A 7,393-nucleotide genomic window follows, 5' to 3' on the forward strand; every position below is an offset into this window, starting at 1 on the left:
AAGGTCTCCAAGTGATGTACATCAGGGTCTGAGAACCACTGAGTTAGTCTACTTATAAATAATGCTGCTGTGAACATCTTCGTGCACATATATTTTGCCGGTAGATGGTTTAGTTATATTCCATCCCCAGAAGTGAGACTATGACTTCAAAAGACTTACAGAATGTTATGCTTGGTAGAAGTGCAGGAAAGTCCTTTAAAGAGCCAGAGGTGTGGGTGTTAACAGTGTTATAACCTGAAGCCTGGCCCAGTTAGCGCCCTCTATCAGCTGGTGGATTACAGCTGACTGTTGGAGCCCTCTGGTGTTAAAAGTCCCTCTATTTAAAGAACAAGCCTCCTGTTGCCCTCTGGAGGCCCAGCCCGAGAGGAAACAAGTCTCTGTTCCATCTTGTTGCCCCTTAGACTCCCAGAGCTTCTTGCAGTGCCCATCAGATTGCAAGGCTGACAACTCCTAAATATTCCAGATACAGGCCAGAAACCTCTTAAATTTCATGTCTAGGGAATTCATTCCTGACTGTCTCTGAGTCATGAAGAAAAAGAAATGCTTCTTTTGGGGGCTTTTAGGTTCACCTTCCAAGCCACAGTAATTCTAGCTTTGCTCTGGCTTCCATAACCTAAAGGATCGTTGTGCTGCTTCCTTGATGGCTCCCGAAGTCTCTTTTCTTCCCCAGGAGCCACAGATATTTTCTTTTACAGATAATCTCTGCCCTTTAGGGGTCTGCAACTGCAGTTCTTATGCCATCCTCTCTGGGTCCCAACATGCTCTCCAGACTTTTCTCTGCTCACCACCACTTTCATATCTGACCTGCTTCTCTGCTCCAGCATCTTCAGTTTTTTAGTTGGCCTCCGGGTTGCTGTTTTTCTTGGGACAATGTCACATTCTGGGGTTTATGATATGCTTTCCTGATAATGATATTGTCCAGATCCTCAGTTTGTTTCTTAGTGTTCTTAAGCCTGCCCGTCAAAACTGCCACACATCAGGCCTGCTTATCCGTAGAGATGTCTGGGACTGTGTCTGGCAACTTCATCCCTCTCTTTCACCTTCACTTAAGGATGATCACAAATGAACATCTGGATTTGTGTTAAGATTACTGGGATATCAATATCCATCCTGGCAGACTTAACTAGATTGCTAACATGCCTTTACTATTTCTTCTGAAGACATTTCGTCAGTTAAGTTGCTCTCCCTTTTCCAGCAGTGACAAAGCTCAATGTTGTCTCACAGAAATGGAAGCTTGCTTTCCACCAGTTACTCTTCCTTGTGGGATTCCACCTGTTTGTGTGAGAGAGAGAGAGAGTGAGAAAGTGTGTGTATGTGATAGAGAGAGAGAGAGTGAGACAGAGAGAGAGAGACAGAGACAGAGAGAGAGAGGCTGAGCCAGATAGAGAGAGAGGCTGATTTTTACCCATAGTTCATTTTGCTCCGAGATAAGCCAAGTAGAATAACTTGTCTTCAGGATGGCTGTCATCAATTCCTTCCTGTATGTACAAACCATTCTCCCCTTGAGCAGTAGGATCTATGCTTCCACTTGTTTGAATCTGAGCCGATGGGTGAATACTGTGATGAACAGAATACAGGAGAAGTGAGGCTAGGTCATAAGAAACCTTACAGCTTCTGCCTAGCTCTCTTAGAATGCTCACTCTAGGGGAATCCAATGTCAATGACAGAAGAAATCTGACTCCCCCAAGACTACCATGTTGCGAGGAAGCCCAAGGTAGCCACGCGGAGAAGCCACATAAACAGAGGTATGACCAATAAGCCCACAGCCATTTCAGCCCACATGTCAGATGTCAGATGTATGAGTGAAAAAACCTTTAGAAGACTCCAATCTTTGCCTTGATTCAACAGAATGAATTTGAGGGACTCCAAAAGAGAACCACCCAGCTGAGCCCTTAAACACCCAGAACCATGAAAGAGAGTATTAAATAGTTGTAATCACTAGATTTGGGGGAAGGTTTATTATACAGCAGTACGTAGTCAGAATACCAAACATCAATTCATTGCAAAGCAACCTCTTAGATCCAAGGTAGTGAAACAACTGCTTCTGGGATTATGCCACAGGGTTTGAAGTTCTGCTTCAACTTGTCTTTAAAATCTATGGCATGCTCGGGATGCCTGCGTGGCTCACTCAGTTAAGCATCCAACTTTGGCTCAGGTCATGATCTCTTATGAGTTTGAGCCCCACGCTGGGCTTTCTGCTGTCAGGGGAGCCCACTTTGGATCCTCTGTCCCCCGCTGCCCTTGCTGCCCCTTACCTGCTTGTGTGCTCTCTCTCTTAAAAATAAAAACACACACACACACACACACACACACACACACAAAAGTATTTAAAAATCTATGGCTTGCTAAATCATAATCTAGATGTGGCTTGGATGGGACGTTTACTAGAGCTGGGTGATGAAAGACATCAGTTTAGTGCTAAGGGACTAGCTTTGTTCTAGGACTTTATTCATGGAGAGTCTGACATTATTAATATTAACTACAGTATCAAAATAGGTCATAGTCACAGAAAGTTAGAGGAAGAGGATGGAACTAGAGAGTATTATGCTAAGCAAGTCAGTGAGAGAAAGACAGATATATGATTTCACTCATATGTGGAATTTAAGAAACAAAACAGATGAACATAGGGGAAGGAAAGAAAAATAAAATGAGATAAAAATAGAGAGAGAGGCAAACCATAAGAGACTTTTAAATACAGAGAACAAACTGAGGGTTGCTGGAGGGAGGTTGGTGGGGGCATGCGCTAAATGGGTGATGGGCATTAAGGAGGGCACATGTTGCGATGGCCACTGGGTGTTACATGGAAGTGATGAATCACTGGATTGTACTTCTGAAACCAATACCACACTGTATGTTACCTAACTTGGATTTGTTTATTTGTTTATTTTTTTGATGTTTATTTTTGAAGAAGAGAGAGGCAGAGTGTTAGCGGGGTTGGCACAGAGAGAGGGGGAGACACAGAATCTGAATCAGGCTCCAGGCTCTGAACTGTCAGCACAGAGGCCAACGCAGGGCTCGAACTCATAAGCTATGAGATCATGACCTGAGCTGAAGTGGGACGCATACTTGGCTGAGCCACTCAGGCATCCCGGACTAACTTGAACTTAAATAGAGATTTTTAAAAAAGAAAGAAAATTAGAGAAAGAGGCCATATATAGAAATTGCCTAGTCCAACCAACTACTTTTTTTTTTCTTTTAAAGATTAGATAAACAGAGGTGTCCAGAGCTCCAGTGTCTTGCCCACATCCAGGTCTGGCTAGTGTCGATGCCAGGACAAGAATTCAGGTCTCCTGGCCCAGGCGCAGCCCCTTTCACTGTATCACCCTGCCTCTCCGATACTGAAGAAACTCTGAGGAAATCCGTACGCCATATGGTTTTATCTTCCCTTTCATTTATTGTATGTGTCCTATTTGCTATTGATCTGTACAATGGGGCTAATACCTACCTTATGTGATTTTTATGAGGGTTAAATGTGATAGCTTATGGAAATTACCTGGCACTTACTGTGTACTCAATAAATGGTAAGTATCGTCTTCAAGAGCCTAGTAAAACAAATTCTTTGGATAACCATCTCAAGGGCCTTTAAATTGAAAGAATTTCCCCCACAAAGAATACCCTAGGTATGAGAAATTCATCCCTGGGGAGGACTACAGAAGGCAAGTCAGCATCCACCCAAGTTCTAACCCAGACAAGTAGACATTTCAACGACCTGCGAGAAGAGAGCGAGCCGGCTGTGGAGAATTAGCACGAGCGCATGGAATAACTCACCATGCTGCAAAGGGAAGCAGAGAGGCTGAGTCAGCTCTGGACACAAGAATAGGAAGACAGCAAGCCTGGATGTCTGGAGTTCTTTCTGTCAACTTTTTATAAAAATAAGTACCTCTAGCTGTCTGTCTGCAGAGGAGACGATCCATCACCCCGTCTGTGAAAGGAGCTTTCCTTCGGCGCGTCTCTCCAGACTTGTGTTGTGGTTACTTGTCTCACTGTGGTTATCCCACGTCTGCTTCTCTGTCTCCCTTGTATCATATGTGCTGTGTGTGTAAAACTCTTTATGTGGAGTCTGGGAATGGTTTTTAATACATTCAGAGCAATAAGCCAGAACCTCCACCTTTAATACCTGCTTCTGCCATTTCTCATCAGTGGGGCTGTGAGCACACGTGGGGAGCAGCCACCCGTGACAGGTCGCGGCCTCGCACACAGAGATGCAGATGGGGAGAAAAGGGGCTATTGTACTGAACACCTGTCCAGCAATCTGGATCCGAAAAATAAAAAAGGTGTTCTAGCCGCCGAAAGGAACAGTGGACACAGTCCAGGTCGTGGACACGGCAAACCGGGGATGCCGCAGGTTAATTATCATGATTATTTCAGGCGATGAGCGGAAAAGTCATTTTCACTAGTCCTTTGCTCACTCCAGGGTAAGTTGAAGTTGTTGTTTCAAAGCTGTTGGCACATGCCTTTGGAGTTAGGCCGACGGATTCAAATTCCAGGTCTGCTGCTGGTTGGCTTTATGATTTGTGGTAAACGATTTAAGTTCCTTGAGCTACAATTTCCTCACCTGAAAAATGAGGATGATAATGACGTCTGTTTTACAGGCAGGTTGTAATGAAGATCACATGGAAACAGTGTAGGAAAAGTGCCTATCACAGCCCTGGAGTGTTACAGATGCTCCACAAATTATAGCCATTGATAACGACTTTCAAAGTCAAGTGGAGTGGATTCTATAGAGTGAATAAAATTAGCTTACTCATTTGAGCTAAATCTTCAACCCAACACATAAAATGTCACTTAACCTCCCTGCACCTATTATATGAGGGTCATTTTGTCCAACCCCTCCACAGATTTGGTGGATCTTAGCTCTGGGTCTAGCTGGACTCCCTTTTCACTGTAACATCAAGTGTTTAGCTCCAGAAGATGTGGGGGACTGCAGAATTTTAATCTGGGGTCAGGATTGATCTGAATTTGCTTCTTAAGAAAAATGCAGAGATTTACAAGTTTTGATGTGAAATTGAGCTCCTCCTAAAAAGGACACGTTATAAACATCTGCTACTATTACTTGTGCTTGAAAGATGTTAATGTTCTGTATAAACAGTGAAAAAGAAACTTCTAATCCTAAGTGTTTTATTCAGTTATATAATAAGCATGACAGTGAATTGTGTTTATAGACTCAACTAGTAAGAACAAAAAGAGAAACAACCATTTATTGAATGCCTGCTATGTGCTAAGATTGTGCATGTCACAATCTTCCCCTGAGGATTGTTGTGTTCCCATTTTACAGAGGAGAAATCTGAGGCTCCAAGTGGTTAATGTCTTTGCTGAAGACCCTTCTGGTGATTGGTAGAGCTGGTGCTTGGATGCGGATCTGTCTGATTCCAAAGCCCTTGGTCTGCCCAGTCCATTTTACTGCCTCTGGGCTCAGCTCCATTTGCTTGACTTCAATGAGGACACAAGAGATACATGATCTCACAGTCTTCTTGGGCTATTGAGATGCCATGAAGGTCCGCTCATCTTTTGGAGTGGTCCCATTGCTTTACTCTGGGTACAGATGATAGGAACTCTCTGTGCATGTGTCAGTTATTTCCAGATGCTGAGTGTGAAGCTTTTAATCAAGTATTTCAGGGGAAGGCCACATCTGGAAGCCGTTATCCAGATGTTATAAACCACTTTGGCCAGTGTTTGCCAGACTGCTGTCCAGGTGATGAGTCTAAGACACCCCCCTCCATATGCGGAAGATGCTCTGGAGGGATGGAGGGCTGGGATATTTGTAAGTAGCATGCCACATTCTTCCCTGGAAGGGACATCGGGACCTGCAGTCACACACCTCCCAAAGCAAATGTTTCCTGATGATTCAGAAGAATCCTTAAGCTGAAGAATAAGTGGCCCCGTTTTCCTCATGCTCCCTAGTGCTGTACCCTGAAAGGGGTGCTGAGGGGTGGTCTCTACAGCTGCAAGTGTATAGACAGGCACATGCCCTCCACAGCTCCAATTTAGGACTTGGTTTCCAGGTTGCTTTTTCTCCCCCTTAGGCCTCTATAGAGAAAGCTCTGAATCCCAGAGCTGCCCCGGAGGGAGGAGGGGATGGGAAATCAAGAGAGTTACTTGCTACTGGGAGAGAGAGGAATGGAGCGTATACTGTGCCATGATGTCCAGGTTAAGAACAAGAATCACCCTCCATAAGTGGCCTGGCTCACTATGATTCACACAGCTCTGTTTTACGACAAAAATGATGCAGGTAACTGAAGTCTTTTCAAACTTGATGATTTGTTCCATATCACACAACCTTTTGGTTTTGATCCTAGAGTCCATTGCTGCTATTCATTGCCAACTGAAGTCAGCCTACTAAAAGGAAGCAACACGGCATCAGGCAAAAGTGGTATAAGGCATAAATGTGGAAGTTAAACTATCTGCGTTCAAATCTAATGCTTTCTACCTTTGTGACTTGGAATGAGCTATCCTTAACCTCTCTGAGCTTCAGTTTTCTCCCCTGGGAAATGGCAATCAATGGTAATACCAGACTTCATAGGGTTGTTATGAGGATCTGAGTGGATGGTGCATGTAAAGCACTTAGCACAATGTAAGTACTCAGTGAACATCATTATTGTGATGGTGGCTGTTTGTGACCATTTTATTCTTTTTCATTTTATTTTTAATTTTTTAACGTTTTTATTTACTTGAGAGAGAGAGAGAGAGAGAGCATGAGGAGCTGGGGAGGGACAGAGAGAGAGAGAGGGAGACCCAGAATGGGAAGCAGGCTCCAGGCTCTGAGCTGTCAGCACAGAGCCTGATGTGGGGCTCAGACTCACAAACTGTGAGATCATGACCTGAGCTGAAGTCAGACCCTCAACCAGCTGAACCACCCAATGCCCCAGTGACCATTTTTTTTCTAAGAAAATTTGATGTCTTCTGCTCACTAGGAAGTGAACGGCAGGTGTTGGGGTCACTTGCTTTGAAATTCAAACAACTGGCTAGTGATTTGGCCCCCAGAAGAGAAAGGCTTACTGGGAGGGGCTGAGGTTCAGCTGATGCTATTCACATTCACGCTAGCAGACTCAACTTGTAATCTGGCCCAACCAGCCTGATTCAAAACCAGCCTCTCCACAGGAATTTCACACATGCAAATGAGGATTTTGATGGTCCTTGTAAAATAACCTCTAGTTTAGTCTGCACAGCCCTGCCATTTGAGAGCCAAAGGCCTCAAGATGGGCCAAATTGACTGCACAATTGCTCTAGTCTGATCCCAGCTTCAGGAACCACAGAGGCAACAGTTTTCAACCTTCCAGTCTGGGAGGATGCTCTCAGCATTACTGCTGAGTGAGAGAGCCCTGTGGTTACTTCTGAACAGAGGGAGCCAGACAACACTTAGGCCTAGGAAACAAAAGTGAACCCCTATCAGCTC

Source organism: Crocuta crocuta, unplaced genomic scaffold (assembly GCF_008692635.1).
Source record: "Crocuta crocuta isolate KB4526 unplaced genomic scaffold, BGI_CrCroc_1.0 scaffold383, whole genome shotgun sequence".
In the NCBI taxonomy this organism is placed as follows: domain Eukaryota; kingdom Metazoa; phylum Chordata; class Mammalia; order Carnivora; family Hyaenidae; genus Crocuta; species Crocuta crocuta.